We start from the raw sequence: 16,807 nt of genomic DNA, 5'->3' as shown, positions 1-16,807 counted from the left end.
CAGGATAAGCGGTTTGGGTAATGGATGGATGGATTTTGATGTACTCTATTGATCCCCGTGGGGAAATTCCTCTCTGCATGCAACCCATCCTAGCTGTGTAGCTAGGAGCAGTGGGCAGCCGCCGTGCAGCACCTGGGGGCCAACGCCGGTTCGTCTTGCCATGCCTCGGTCAGGGCCACAGACAGGAGTATTAACCATAACATGCATGTCTTTTTTTATTGTGGGGGAAACCGGAGCACCCGGAGAAAACCCACTGCAGACATGGGGAGAACATGCAAACTCCATACAGAGAACAACCTGGGATGACCCCCCCCCCCCCAAGGTTGGACAACCCTGGGGTTCGAACCCAGGACCTTGTAGCTCTGAGGCGACAGCGCTGACCACTGGGTCACCGTGCCGCCCAGTGGAATAACATGCATAATAAACATATACTACTGTTGTCTATAGACATCTAAGGTTACAACTCGCAAAATTATAGAAGTAACGCTGTTCTCTTTGGGTGCTGTCGGGGAATAAAAGACCCACAAAAAAGCATTAGGCAACGCAAATTGGTTATAAAGGACTAACATCCACTGCAGTAAATTAAATTGCAAAGATCCTGTTGCATAGATTATTGCACTTGGTAGCAAGGGGTAATGCAAATAGGATGAAAGTGAATAGAAAACTATTTATAAGGACTGTATTTATTATATAGTGCTTTTCTGGTCTACCGCACTCAAAGCACATTACAGTGTACGCCTCACACACATTCATACACTGATGTGGCAGAGGCTGCCATGCAAGGCACCAACCTGCTCATCAGGAGCAGTTGGGGGTTCAGCATCTTGCTCGAGGACACTTCGACACACTCTGTGGAGGGGTCTGGGGATCGAACCAGCGACCTTCCGATCACTAGAAAACCTGCTCTTCCTCCTCAGCCATGCCGTCCGCAGTATAGTGAATGTATGGACTAGTGTTTCCAGGACACGCGACCAATGAAGTACCTGAACTTCTCGCAGCATCTACATAAATAAGCACGGCACACATTTATTGAATCCTTAGCAGGTAAATAAAAATCTATTATACTCCCAAACCAACAGCATAAACCATTTACGGCAGTCTTTACGATGCAATACCGTGCTTCATCGACCTGTGTCGACATTCTCCTCATCCTCTCTCTCTGCCTGCACACACACACGTGATATAAGTGGTGCATTATTCATTAGACACAGGTGCTCCTCGTCTAGGTGAGTCCCTCCTGATTCTACCTGCCTTCAACTCAACTAAACCAGCCCTCAGCCACACCAGCCAATTTAGCAAGATAATCTGGGTGATGCTAAAGGGCTGCAGACTACCACATGCCTCCTCCCATACATGTGGAGTTACCGGCTGCTAATTTTCACCTGACAGTGAGGAGTTTCACCAGGGGGACGTAGCACGATATACCCCCCCCCCCAGCAGGTGCCCCAACCGACCAGAGGAGGCGCTAGTGCAGCGACCAGGACACACACCCGAGCTTCTCACCCGCAGACACGGCCAATTGTGTCTGTAGGGACGCCCGACCAAGTGGAGGGTAACATTGGGATTCAATCCGGCGATCCCCGTGTTGGTAGGCAACGGACTAGACTGCTACACTACCTGGACGCCACTCTGCAGTTTTTCTATTCGGGCTGTCCATGAATATTCCAAATTCGACTATATAACCGAATGTAAAAAACAGACATTCGTTTGTGAAAAAAGCGGCACCGCTGCGGCTGTGTGCCTCGCCCACTGTGCTGAGCACGTTGCATGATGGACAGGAGTCACTCAACGTCACTAACATTGGCTGAAAAGGAAATTTAAGGGGTATCTGGGTGGCGTAGTGATCTATTCCGTTGCCTACCAACACAGAGATCACCGGTTCGAATTCCCGTGTTACCTCCGGCTTGGTCGAGCGTCCCTACAGACGCAATTGGCCGTGTCCTGCGGGTGGGAAGCCGGATGTGGGTATGTGTCCTGGTCGCTGCACTAGCGCCTCCTCGGGTCGGTCGGGGCGCCTGTTCAGGAGGGAGGGGGAACTGGGGGGAATAGCATGATCCTCCCACGCGCTACGTCCCCCTGGCGAAACTTCTCACTGTCAGGGGAAAAGAAGCGGCTGGCGACTCCACATGTATGGGAGGAGGCGTGTGGTAGTCTGCAGCCCTCCCCGGTTCGGCAGAGGGGCTGGAGCAGAGACCGGGACGGCTCGGAAGAGTGGGGTAATTGGCCAAGTACAATCGAGCAGGAAAAAAGGAGGGACATTAAAAAGAAGAGAAAATGAAATTTAGGTCAAGCTTGAAACGAGTGAATAATTCACCAACAACCGTGTGGTAAAGATGGCAGAGAGTTCACAACCCAACTCGGCCGCAGAGAGAGTGATCTTCCCTACGAGAACGGTAAAAAGCCCCGTGTGGAAATACTTCGGATTTTGGTCAGAAAAGGGGGAAAATGGTGGAACATCGAGATAAAGTCGTATGCAAGCTATGGCTGCTTACCATTGCACCACCAGTAACCCGAGAGCACACCTCAAAAATATATACAAATGGGTTTTTTAGAAGGATGCTGAATATGGAGCTGGCAGGGAAGAGGAGAAGAGGGAGGCCAAAGAGGAGGTTTATGGATGTGGTGAGGGAGGACATGCAGGTGGCTGGTGTGACAGAGGAAGATGCAGAGGACAGGAAGAGATGGAAACGGATGATCCGCTGTGGCGCCCCCTAACGGGAGCAGCTGACAGTAGTAGTAGTAGTAGTAGTAGTAGTTTTGGAAGGAATAGTCGAACATCATTTTTGGCCAATTTCGACAGCCCTGCCAATGTTGAGATTTTGCATTGACTAAATGCCAGGCACACGAGAAAGTGGACTTGGTTTATATAGCTATGAAGAGAGAGACGTTGTATTTTACACACACACACACACACACACACACACACACACACCTCAACTTAATTGCCAAAGTTTGACATACGGTAGCATATCTACTATACTCTTGGCTGCTCCCGTTAGGGGGCGCCACCGCAGATCATCCGTTTCCATCTCTTTCTGTCCTCTGCATCTTCCTCTGTCACACCAGCCACCTGCATGTCTTCCCTCACCACATCCATACACCTCCTCTTTGGCCTTCCTCTTCTCCTCTTCCCTGGCAGCTCCATATATTCAGCATCCTTCTCCCAATATACCCAGCATCTCTCCTCCACACATGTCCAAACCATCTCAATCTTGCCTCTCTTGCTTTGTCTTCAAACCGTCCAACCTGAGCTGTCCCTCTAATGTACTCGTCCCTAATCCTGTCCTTCTTCGTCACTCCCAATTAAAATCTTAGCATCTGCCACCTCCAGCTCCACCTCCTGTCTTTTCATCAGTGCCACTCTCTCCATATGCATTACATATGCTATATACTATAATGATGAAATATATAATAATCACCACCAAGACATCCACCATGTGTGATGGAGAGAGAGACAGAGCGATGCATCAGATATCTTACTAACTAGAGTGATGGCTCCAGTTAGCGGAAACATCTGCTTTCCACAAATAACTCTCCCCATCTCCCTTTTGTCGCTCTCCTTTTCACTCCTAGATATTTTTTCCCTTTTAGAAACGTGTCTCAGAATTATGCGGAGAATTCAGATTAGTGCAAAAAGTGCTTCTTATTCAGTTTTTCCATCTCTAATAGTGTGTGTGCTAGATTAGCATGACTTGTTTTTGTGTTGCTGAGTTTCTTCTTTAATTTATTAAATGTCTGAATCTATTTCCCAAGTTCTAAGTTCAGGATTTGCTAAAACTACAACACCCACTCGTGACCTACTTAGTTCAATTTGATGCAATAATTCTCTTTTAACACCCAATTCCAGTTAATACCAGGTGCTGAGACAGCAACCACCACCTGCTACACCATATTATACTATATACTATACTATACTAGCTATACTTTATGCCTGGGGTTGGCAACCTATGACACGTGTGCCCACGGTGGCACGTGAGGCCATTAACACGGGCACAAGGAGCAATTCAATAAAAAATATTTTATAATATACTTTTTGATACTTTCTTACATAAAATATAGTCTAATGGCGAATTAAACAAACTATTTGATTTAAAATAATACTGAAATAATTATTTAGTCTCAAAATACACCACCCCCCCTTTTCTCCCCAATTGTATTCGGCCAATTACCCCACCCTACTCTTCCAAACTGTTGCTGCTCCACCCCTTCTGCCATTCCAGGGAGGGCTGCAGACTACCACATGCCTCCTCCGATACATGTGGAGTCGCCAGCCGCTTCTTTTCACCTGAAAGTGAAGAGTTTCACCAGGGGGACGTAGTGCGTGGGAGGATCACGCTATCCCCCCCCCCCGGTTCCCCCTCCCCCCCGAACAGGTACCCCGACCGACCAGAGGAGGTGCTAGTTCAGCAACCAGGATACATAACCCACATCCGGCTTCCCACCCGCAGACACAGCCAATTGTGTCTGTAGGGACGCCCGACCCAGCCGGAGGTAGTGAGGAGACTACACCCAGGCAGCCCAGGATGATGACAGGGCCCTGCCCCCTCATGGGTGATCACCACCTGGGATCAAGTGCCAGCCTGGCACCCACGACCAGACAGCTCATCCCACCAAGCCCAGTCCTGACCCAGCGACCCACACCCATTGCCCACTGACCCAACGAACGCACCCCATATGCGGGCCTTCAAGTTGGCTACAGGTGCCCTCCAAAACAAGACCCTTCCTGCGCCTCCGCGGGGAAGGGTCTGATGATTATTGAAACAGTTGGTCTAAAAGTGGTCTACATTTAGCTGCATATATTCTGAGCCCAGCTGAGAGCCAACACGTATCTGTTGCGTTGCAACTGGGTCTAGTGCTCAGTGGGGAGTACTGATGTTAAGTAAAATCTATTATGATTATTACGACAGTAATATTTTCCTTATACCCATACTCATTTTGTACTGTGGTTTTCAAAATCAAAACTTTGCAAAGGGCCCCACTGTTGTGTCAAAGAAGTTGAGGGAGCTTAGTCAGCTTTTGTGTACGCCGCGGCCAAGATAAAACCCCAACAGTATCGGAAAAGTTCACCAGTTCTGCCTGTGTGCTAGTCCTCATCACCTCCCTCTCCTTTTCTTCAGCCGGAAAGCATGCAATGTGCTCCCATAATAGAACCAGGCAGGAGAAAGGAGTCATCCTTTGTGTCTGCCATTCCTCTGTGCGACTGCACCCAGACAATGAGAAGATGGAGGCGACACGCCAGGCGTCAAGCTGATGCTTTTGAATTTTTTATGCAGTTTTCTGGCTTCAATTGAGTCAGGTATAAAACCACTAACAAAGGCTTCTAGACTCCCACTTTATTTCTATTTATTTATTTATTTGAAATTTCTCAGCGCTGTTGTGATTAAGAACGTGGCGTAATCTAAGTCCCTCTTGGCGCCTCCCCCTCATCTCGCTCAGCTGTGATTTGTCAGAGTAATTGGCTTTCGGCAGCAGCTGGAGCCTCCTCCTGTGCGACAGAAAGCACACGGCGGTGACACAATCCTCCTTTATAGAAAAAAAAAAACAATTTAAAAAGATCCTTTCTATGAAAGATAATCCTGCTCCTCTTTTCTCCCTTCTCCGTCTCTCACCAGCCTCCCACCTTCAGCCGTCCATCTTGCTCCAGTGATCTCATCTCATTTTCCCGCTTCTGGTGTGGGACGATGGTGGCGCGAATTCACGTTTAAGGTGGCCTCACCCAGTACCGTCCATGCAGTGTTTTGTTTGATGGCTGGGAGAGCTGGCGCTGGATCGGCTGGAAGAGCCTGGTCTGCTGCGTCCTGTGGTTCCAGGGACCACTGCCCTTCCTGGAGCTGCAACCGAGGATGTAACACCGAGGGTGGTCTGGCAGGACGCGAAGCGGGGCAGGCTAAGCTAACTGCTAGCCCATGCAGACCAGTAGTTCCAATAACACCGAGGGCGGTCTGGCGGCTGCCTCGCCCGGCGTTGACTGTGGTGTTTTTGGTGTCGTCGTGTGGAGTGCGGGGAGGTGTGTCGAGGGTGTCAGGCTGGGAGAGCTGGTGTTGGATCGGCTGGGGGAGCCTGGTCTGCTGCGTCCGGTGGGCCCAAGGACCACGGCCCTGCCTGGAGCTGCGCCCAAGGAGGAAGCACCAAGGGCGGTCTGACAGGATGCAGGAGCGGGGCGGGGCGGGCTAAGCTAACTGCTAGCCCACGCAGACGGGCAATTCCAACAGTCATCCTGGCTGGCGTTCGTTCCCTCGGACAGTGATTTTTTTCTTCTTAGTTTGGATATATATGTTCTTAAAAGTTTTTGTAGTTCTTGGAAGTATGTTTTTGTCTTTGTGTTGCACTGCTGTGGGCTGGAGGAAACTATATTTCATTTTATTTCTTGTACGGAAGTACATGAAGTGAAAATGACAAATAAAGTGTTCCTGATCCTGAGCTCATCTTATCATCAGCCGCTTCCAGTTCCAGTTGTTCCGGTGATCTATGACATCCATTTCATTTTTGGCTTCATTTTGGTTTTCCTTTTTCTCAGATTTTTGTCTTTTTCCCTCAGTTTTTACTGCGGAAAAGTTTGTGTAATCAACCACCGTTGACACAAAGGAAAAGCAAAGTGGCATTTTGAGTTCACCTTTATCAGAGTGGTTGCATGAGAGTTTTGTGGGGGATTTACAGTGTGGGCAAAACTCGCAAAGCAGCTGTTGCCCTGAGTCACACTAGTCGTGTGGGTAATTTAGCTGGTAATGCTGTTTGTTGGGCTTTTGGCTTCATTGTCTTCTGGGACGCTGATCGCATCGACATTTTTTTTCCTCAGTCCCATACAACGAGGTGTGACGACAAATTAATGTAAATTCCTACTCATATGTTCACCAATTCTGCAATGACCTCCTGCACCTCTGTGTTCATACCTCAAACCTGTTTCTGTGATTCCCTCCGTGTTTTCTGCATCGTGTAGACCATGAGGTCCTATCGTTCTCTCTCCCTCTCTCTCTCCATCCCTCAGTTCTCTGTCTCTCTGTCCATCCCTCACTTCCCCCCTCTCTGTCCATCCCTGTTCTCTCTCTGTCCATCCCTCACTTCCTGCCTCTCTGTCCATCCCTGTTCTCTCTCTGTCCATCCCTCACTTCCCCCCTCTCTGTCCATCCCTGTTCTCTCTCTGTCCATCCCTCACTTCCTGCCTCTCTGTCCATCCCTGTTCTCTCTCTGTCCATCCCTCACTTCCCCCCTCTCTGTCCATCCCTGTTCTCTCTCTGTCCATCCCTCACTTCCTTCTCTCTCTATCCCTCACTTCTGTCTCTCATCCCTCTCTCTCTCTCTCCATCCCTCACTTCTCTCTCTCTCTACCTTCATCTTTGACCCTCGCGGTGCTTCTTCTTCTTTAGTTTGTGTGAATAAAACAGTAGAAACATATGAGTGATAATAGAAAACGTTGCTGAAATTTGGTCATTTCTCTCTAACTATGGAGGCAGATAACCTGTGCTTTTTTTTCTTTTCTTTTTTTTTTTTTTTGGTGCACTAGTGGGCTTGATCTCTTTAATCCAGTCTTTGTGGTCCAGCCGGTATAACGCGTGCAGGCCCAGAATGTTGCAATGGGGTTTTATTAAATCTTAAACAAAAGTATGGCCCTCCATAACAAAAAGATGATGTGCCGATGGGAACAAGAACCTGCTATCATGTTGTCATGACAACTGAGCCAACGATGGGGTCAAATTTCAATAGAAATTAGCCAAAGTCATGGCAATGATGGACGAGGCAACTAGTAGCCAAAAGGAACCCCCAGATTTCTGTTGAGTATTTTGCACAGTGTCTCCGCCCTGTCTGTTGACTATATTCATCAGCTTTATAAGCTCCCAGACACTGACGACCTCTGCATCCAAGTGAAATAACGACACCTAATAAAACCAAGACTTCTAACCACCGGTTTTAGTCCAGAATAGGTAAAGTCACCGCGCTTGGCTCTGGCCCTCAGTAGACTTCAGAACAGAGAGAGAAACGTCAAGAGATTTGTAGAGCGGACCCCAACGGGCGCTGCACTAGTACTGAATAACATGGCTGTCCTCGAAAATCCAAGCACACCTCCTGGAAAAGCTTGGTGTGAAACCCGGATTTTACCTGCTTTATTAGGCACACATGGGGGGGGGGCAAGGAGGTCCTGGGTTCGAGTCCCGGGGTAATCCAACCTTGGGGGTTTCATGTCTGTGGACTGTGGGAGTAAACCCACGCAGACACAGGGAGAACATGCAAACTCCACACAGATGACAACCCGGGACGACCCCCAAGGTTGGACGATCCTGGGGCTCGAACCCAGGACCTTCTCGCTGTGAGGCGACTGCGCTAACCACTGCGCCACCGTGCTGCAGCGGCAATGAAATTGAGTATTATACCAAGTACTGAGTCGTTTTCAAATTAGTCAGGCCACCGCTGCCGTACATGTCTAAAAAACCCACACGGCAGCCAGGAGCAGCTAGGTGGACACACGGGTAGGGAACTGAGTACAGCAGGTAAGGAAGGAGGAAGTCAGGGAAGAAGGAAACGAGAAGCAGAGGAGGTACTAAGAGCTTAATGCGGGTAACAAGAGAGGAAAGGATGAATGGGAGGCCAAAAGGAGGCAGGGAGATGTATGTGAGAGAGAGAGAGAGCTGATGAGGAGTGATGGCCCAGTCCGCAGGGAGATGAAGAGGAAGACTGGCCAGAATAGACCTGTAATGATCACTCTCTCGCTGTCACACCCCCACACACACACACTATCACACACACAAGCACACACTATACCTCACAAAAAAAGAAAACCCACACACATGCATACATACACGAATACACCGATGATAAATATCAGGCACTATGAGCTCTTTCTCATCCTCATTTTGGGTTGTTTTGTTCCAACAGACTGGAGATCTGTGGACACTTGGGAATAACGTGTCCCATCACTCGTCTCTTCGGTTGCAGGATTAACGCTGACGCCTCGGATCCCCCTCTTTCCCTTGGCGTGACACAGCCCTGATCTCCTTTTCCCGCCGTCTAAATGGCGGGAAGTCACACGTTCTGCCCCCGCGTAGACGTTTTAGGCTGGCCGTGTTGTGAGATCTGATCCCTCGTCGCTTTGACGGTCGTTGTAGGGGGGAAAAACCCGCCATCTCACATTGATCGTGGTTCCAGTTTCGTGTACTCTACAGTGTTAGCCGCTGTTGTTTTGCTAGGTGGGGGCCCCTCGGTGTCGTCTCCGCTCCCCCGTCGACTGTACAAGGACCATCCGGTGGCTGTGTCTCGGTTGTCTGTGTTTTCTGTTCCCAGACAACGTGTTTACAGTTAAGTCGAGCTACGGTTACAGCTCTATTGGGCCATGTAACTGGACTACTGTCGTTGTCCCAGTATACAAGAACCGGGGGAGAATCGATTTATTGACGGAAGTATGTGCGACCCCGGTACAGTAGGTGGCGATATGTCCCCTTTCCGCTGGTTGCTGCTTCTTTTTTTTTTTCAATTTTCGCGCTTTTTCTCACCAATTGTATCTAGCCAATTACCCTGAGCCGTCCTGGTCACTACTCCACCCCGTCTGCCGATCCGGGGAGCGCCCCGACCGACCAGAGGAGGCGCTAGTGCAGCGACCAGGACAAATACCCACATCCGACTTCCCACCTGCAGACACGGCCAATTGTGTCTGTAGGGACGCCCAACCAAGCCGGAGGCGACACGGGGATTCGAACCTGAGATCCCGTGTTGGTAGGCAACGCTACCGGGATGCTCAGCTGGTTGCTATTGGACCTTCTTCCGGTTGACCTATTCCGTCACATACCAAACAAGCGACAAACAAGTTAGTAACGCCACTCTGCGTTCTCCTTCCATTCCTGTACTTTAGGATATTCAACTCCTTTAGCTGACACGACATAACGTCTGTCTCCTCGTCTGTCCAGAAATGCGTGGTTCTCGCTCCAGCACTCGCCATGTTGATACTGTTGATACCACCCTGTTTGACTTCCGGGTGAAAGACCGCTGCGGGAACGATGGATCATGCGCAGAACGGCTAGGCCAGTTCGGGACCGATTGAAGCGTATACATGCCAGAGTAAATCCACCCCCAACTGCATTATCTAGGTATGTTAGTCCGACTTCGAGAAATTGGATTTAGTACGATTTCAGTCGGACTAACACGTTTACATGTATTTTAAAAGTCCAGTTTTAGTCGGACTAACACGATAGATCGACCTTCCCTAACATCATGTAATCGTACTGTGAAGCAGGAGGCCTGTTGCGGTACATGGCAGAATAAGCACTTAAACAGGCAGGGGGGTGAATTATTGATCACAGTGGTGCCGTTTCAGCTACCGCGGAGCGATATCACTCCTCAAACCAAAGAGGAAGACATGTAAGCAAAACAGGGCTGTTTAACTTGATATCCGTATCACTTTCACTCCCCTCTCTCAGTGTTCTGGTCTTCTTTCGGACCCTCGCCTCCATCTCTCTGTATGTTGGGTGGGATTCGCGTGTCCGATTGGTTTTGGGGGAGCGCTTGGCGGAGGACACGAAAACATGAAGACGTTCCCCAAAGGCAAGATCTTCTTTGTCAAAAACAGTAACGCGCACACACACACACACATATATATATATATATATATATATATATATATGGAAGGCCATTTGAGCAATTATAACCTCTTAGAAATGTCTTAGAATGGAACAAGCCATTAGCTGTGACAGGTCTTTGCGTGTTAACACGCTAAAACGGGGCGTCTTAAGGTGTAGAAAATCAACACGCCGTATTAACGTGTCAATATTTGTTGTGTTAAGGCGTAAAACTATTACGTGACCAAACTCTACGTGTTAACACGCCTTTTAATGCCCTGTAAACAAGACATTTCTAAGAGGTCAGTTGCTCAAAAGGCCTTCCATACACACGCAGTGGCCCGACGGCCCTATTTCCAAACCCAGTGCCAGCCTCCACTGCACCTTTAACAGAGTAATACTGCGTCTATTACTGGGATTGTTGCAGTATATTCGGTAATACCACAGCGTACTTCTTATAGTCAACACAGGTGTTATTTTTTGTCAACACCGTTATTTCAAGAGGAAATAAATGAGTAAAGAAGTATAGATGTATATTGTAGCGAATTCAGGGGGCAACCGCAAGAACCGCCGCAGCCAGGACGCGAACCCGTATCTCCCGCACCGCGGGCGACATCGCTAACCGCTCGACTAAAGGGTCTGACCCTTTATTCGACTGGTTAACGTTGTCGCCCGCGGTGCAGAATATACGAGTTCGCGTCCCGGCTGTGACGGTCCGGCCGGGCCGCCCCCCCCTGAATTCGCTACATTGGTGTCAGAAGTGGGATGGTGAGACCGTGAGGCCATCGGAAGCGCGTGCGACCAGAGGCGTGAGGGCATAGGGAGCTGATATGCTGAGCATGGGGACGCGCTTCCCAAAAGAGGGGGGTAGATGCACATTACACTACCTGCCTCCTTCGGGAAGCAGAAGTGTAACATGCATGGATAAGTTGACACGAAAGCCCTTAGCTAACGGTGCGGGCCCTTTAGTCGAGTGGTTAGCGATGACGCCCGCGGTGCGGGAGCTACGGGTTCGCATCCCAAAATGTGTTTATTCATTCTTCTTCTTCTTTCGGCTTGCTTCCTGGTTCTCAGGGGTTGCCACAGTGGAATTTATAGTTTCCATTGGTACCTTGGGAGGGCACAGCACCAATGGCGATCATGGTTAATCCAGGCCTTGACCGATCCGGTATGAAGCCTCGACCAATCCGGTATGGTCTTGTCAATCCGCATACTGATTTGGCATAATTAACTGACCCTATGGACGGGGGCACAGGTAAACCACTGGATGCGCTTACTGTTTTGTGTTCATTATTTTGGAAAGGGGAGGGGGAACTGGGAGGAATAGCGTGATCCTCCCACTCGCTAGGCAACGGAACAGGCCGCCACGCTACCCAGATGCCTGGCGTGCTCCGTTTTTGATTTAACGGTCATACATTTGTGTTTTTGCTATTTGACCTCTCCGTGTCTTATTTGTGCTGACAAAACTACAGAATATCCTTGTCTGTTGTGAAATGGTCGTGGTAAAGCCCGACTTTTCAGCTATGGTCCTTTGTCTGTGTGGAGTTAGCTAGGAAGCCCTGTGATGGTCTGGTGGCCTGTCCAGGGTGTCAGCTCGCCTGCCGGCCAATGACTGCTGGGATAGGCTCCAGCATCCCCGCGACCCTGACAGCAGGATAAGCGGTTTGGATAATGGATGGGTGGGTGGATGTACATATATATATATATATCATCATTGGCAGTCAATCAGGGTCGAGTATAACCGTTGTCCCTATGGGTCTTCAGGTGGGTGTAGAGGCCGATCCTGGAGCCGCATAATGGGAGGATGTCTGTGCGTGAGCTTTTTACATGGAGAGGCTGATGCACCTGCAGCCACCACACGGTCCTTAGCAGGGGGGTGGCCAGAGTCCAATAGCACGGAGAACCAAGAAGATTGGGGACCACCCTCTGTTGCAGCCTTCATCCTCCTTCACTGCCATTGTGACCTGGAGACATCTTCCACCAGTTCCACCGTTGAGGTCGTGGTTGGATCATGCTTCATCTGGAACCTCCTCCTTGACCTGTCCACCTTGGGTGACCCTACCAGGAGCCAAGCTCTGGACGGCATAGCTCTTAGGATCATTAGTACACACACAAGCTTCTCCCCCACAACAAGGTGGTGATCCAGGAAAAGACACGCACACACAGTAACACGCACACACACAGTAACACACACACTTGTACGAGTGCTCGATAGCTCCCATGCGCCTTCATGTAAAGCTTCGCTGGTTCCTTCTGCAGATTCTCCGATGAAACACGTCTGATTATACACAGCAAAGGTTTCTTTTGTACAACAATGGAGTAGATGAAGAGCACATTTTCCTTTTCCACACAGTGAGACTTTCTCAGCACTGTATGTTTGTTTGTTTTTCTTGTTTTCATTACTAGAACGAACATCGTCTCGCACACACACACACGGGGATTAGAACAGACGATGAAACAGGAGCGAGCTCGTGTTTAATGGCAGGGCTGGTGGGGATTCTTTGTCTTGCTCAGAGAAACTCCAGCACGGTGGATGCTTGCCATAAAGAGGAGGAAGTGGGGCTAATTGAAAGGTGATGTTCTTTTAGTTATCTATGTGAGATTGTGTAAAGTAATAATCCATCGCTGAGTCTGTTGATAGACTCAGTGTGTTCGAGTCGGGGACAGACAGATAACTACACATTCAGGGCAGATAAGAGATCCAAAGCAAGCAGCGGGGCGGGACGAGGTCTCTGCTTATGGGGACAACTCTATAATAAGCATGTGTATATATATTTCAGGTGTCTAGACTTGTGGTGTGATTTCAGTGAATCAGTAGCTGGGATGTGGAGTGTGATATTATTCAGCTCCTTCCTTCCATTCATTCATCCCCCAGCAAGTAAACAAGTCTAAAGAAGAAATAGCAGGGTTGCTAAACTGCTGCGAGCCTTTAGACAGGACTCAAAAAAAGTAGGCACATAGGGGGCGTCTGGGTAGTGTAGTGGTCTATTCCGTTGCCAACATTGGGGATCGATGGTTCGAATCCCCGCGTTACCTCCGGCTTGGTCAGGCGTCCCTACAGACACAATTGGCCGTGTCTGCGGGTGGGAAGCCAAATGTAGGTGTGCGTCCCGGTTGCTGCACTAGCGCCTCCTCTGGTCGACCGGGGCGCGTGTTCAGCGGGGAGGGGGAACTGGGGGGAATAGCGCGATCCTCCCATGTGCTACGTCCCCTGGCAAAACTCCTCACTGTCAGGTGAAAAGCAGCGGCTGGTGACTCCACATGTATCGGAGGAGGCATGTGGTAGTCTGCAGCCCTCCCCGGATCAGGGGAGGGGGCGGAGCAACGACCGGGATGGTTCAGAAGAGTGGGGTAATTGGCCGGGTACAATTGGGGAGAAAAGGCGGGGGAAAGCCACACAAAAAAGTACATACATACACTGCACGCATGCAGAAAACACACATTGAAGCTTTTAATTTCCACACACACACACACACACACACGTGATAGTCACCAGATGCATAAATGTAAGGGTGGAGTGCACACAAGAAAACATGCAGAGGAAAGTGACACTTCTCAGTATATCACTGCATAGTGACACACACACACACACACACACACAGTATTTGTACCAAAAAAAAATCATATACATGTGGAAGTTGCATCACTGTGAGCTATGCCAGGGTTAGGTGAGAGTGATGCAGTTACATAACGTGGGGCGGATAAGCATTCTTATTTGGGCCAACAGCAACTCCTCTTGAACATCACCGGTGTGTTCGCACATGTGTGTGTGTGTGAGAGAGAGAAAGTGCGCGTGAGCGAGGAAGATGTTATGAAATCCACTACCAAGGCCGAAAGGAAAACTGTTCGTCTTTGTGTGTGTGGCAGGAGAGGAGAGGCTTTGAAAACTACAGGCTTGGGGAAAAAGAGGAAGGGTATGAAAAACAAATTGAAATTAATGTTAAAGTGGAGGGTAGAAAGATAAATAAAATCTCCCTCTCACCCTTTTCCGGGTGGTGTGTGTCTTCCCCAAGCTCGGGTCCTCTACCAGAGGCCTGGGAGTTTGAGGGTTCTGGACAGTATCTTAGCTGGTCCTAGGACTGCACTCTTCTGGACAGAGACCTCAGATGTTGTTCCTGGAATCTGCTGGAGCCACTCTCCCAGTTTGGGGATCACAGCCCGAAGTGCTCCTATTACCACTGGGACTACTGTGGATTTCACCTTCCACATCCGATCTAGTTCTTCCCTCAGCCCTTGGTATTTCTTTCTCTCTCACACACACACAAATATATATATAACTGGAAATAATCTGTATAGTCTTGCACTATATGCAGCTAATCTTACAGTGATGAAGTGTGATGGAGCATCACTGTAATATTAAAGTACTTCCGGCTCAAGAGGGAGCTGAGCCGGAAGGCAAAGCTCTCAATTGACCAGTCTATCTTTGTTCCAACCCTCACCTATGGTCATGATCTTTGGGTAGTGACCGAAAGGGTGAGATGGCGATTCAAGTGGCAGAAATGAGTTTCCTCCATAGAGTGTCTGGGCTCAGCCTTAGAGATAGGGTGAGGAGCTCGGACATCCGGAGGGAGCTCGGAGTAGAGCCGCTGCTCCTTCATGTCAAAAGGAGCCAGTTGAACTGGTTTGGGCATCTGTTCAGGATGCCTCCTGGGCGCCTTCCTTTGGAAGTTTTCCGGGCAGGTCCAACTGGGAGGAGACCCCGGGGTAGACCCAGAACTCGCTGGAGGGACTACATGTCCAATCTGGGAACGACTTGGGATCCCCCAGGAGCTGGAGAGGGCGTTGCTGTGGGGACGTTGGGAGTGCCCTGCTTAGCTCGCTGCCATCGTGACCTGACCCCAGAGAAGCGGCTGACGATGAGACGAGATGATGATGAAATCGTGAATGATTTTTACTCACATACTATTACATCATAATAATGTATAAGTTGGAAAAACCAGGATCGTCACATTATTTACTCACAGCAAAACATAATGTCTGATCCCTCTCCTGCAGACAGCTGGGCTGTGACTGTGAGATTCAAGCAGCTTTCTAAAATATAACACACGTTTAATTTGTGCGGGTGAGGCCAGGTTTGGCATTGCCAAAGTAAGAGCACATTACAGGAACACCGCTGGGCGTCAAGGCCGTGTGCCCAGGTGACACAGCGGACGGTAATAGAACACTATGTGCTGCAATACGGCAGCGTGTTATTTCCCACACGGCCATTACTGGCCGTCCAACATCAAACATTTTTAGAGGCACCCTTGTGACAATCTCATTCCCAGAAATGAGAAGGGGGACCAGCAAGGTCCGACTACATTTACGTGGACAGTGCGAGGCTATGTCTGCTTTCACAGCTTTCATTTTGTCTGAGAATGCTTTTCAGCCCATTAGGGGATTTCAACTTGTTTCCCCTCCCACCCGATTCCCCCGTATGCAGCCCAATTTGGGAACTTTTGTCAGCGTGGAGGTGGAATTGTTATTGAGGGCCCATAAGCAGATGTCTTTCCTGGATATGAGAAGACATGAGAGCAGAGACATATGGGGGGACGGCTGTGGTATGGAGGCTTTTTCTTTTTTACTTTTGGCTGGACCAGGCCAGCGGGCCAGCCCTGTAAATGTGAATGTCCATGACTGAACACGTCTGGAGTGACTGAGTGATCATGTTTGGAGTGACTGAGAAGTCTTTTCCACAGACACGGTGTCGGTGCCTAATCTAGAACTGGTTTCAAGCATTTCCACCAAAAACAGGTAGGTGCGGGCATGACTCCCCAAAATTACTGGTCCGAATGTTGGAACCACTGATGTCCGTGGCTATAGGAGAGGCTGCCGCAAGACATTTGCCACCATTTTGATAAAACATGATCGAAAGCAGCAGCAATGAGAGGCATCTTGAAAGCAGTGAAATTAAATGTATAAAAAGCAAGCAAAGCAGCTGGGTTCTGTCAGCCATGATTTTTTTCCCACGGATATTTCACATTAGTAATGTTGTTCCGTAATGTATGGTGTGAAGATGGTGGCACTCATGACAAGATAAGAGGAGAAGCTGGAGGTGGCAGAGTTGAAGATGCTAAGATTTTCACTGGAAGTGACAAAGAAGGACAGGATTAGGGACGATTATATTAGAGGGACAGCTCAGGTTGGACGGTTTGGAGACAAAGCAAAGAGGTGAGATTGAGATGGTTTGGACATGTGCAGAGGAGAGATGCTGGGTATATTGGGAGAAGGATGCTGAATATATGGAGCTGCCAGGGAAGAGGAAAAGAAGAAGGCCAAAGAGGTTT

This window comes from Lampris incognitus, chromosome 10, assembly GCF_029633865.1.
Source record: "Lampris incognitus isolate fLamInc1 chromosome 10, fLamInc1.hap2, whole genome shotgun sequence".
NCBI classification, from domain to species: domain Eukaryota; kingdom Metazoa; phylum Chordata; class Actinopteri; order Lampriformes; family Lampridae; genus Lampris; species Lampris incognitus.
This window is presented reverse-complemented; position numbering follows the sequence as displayed.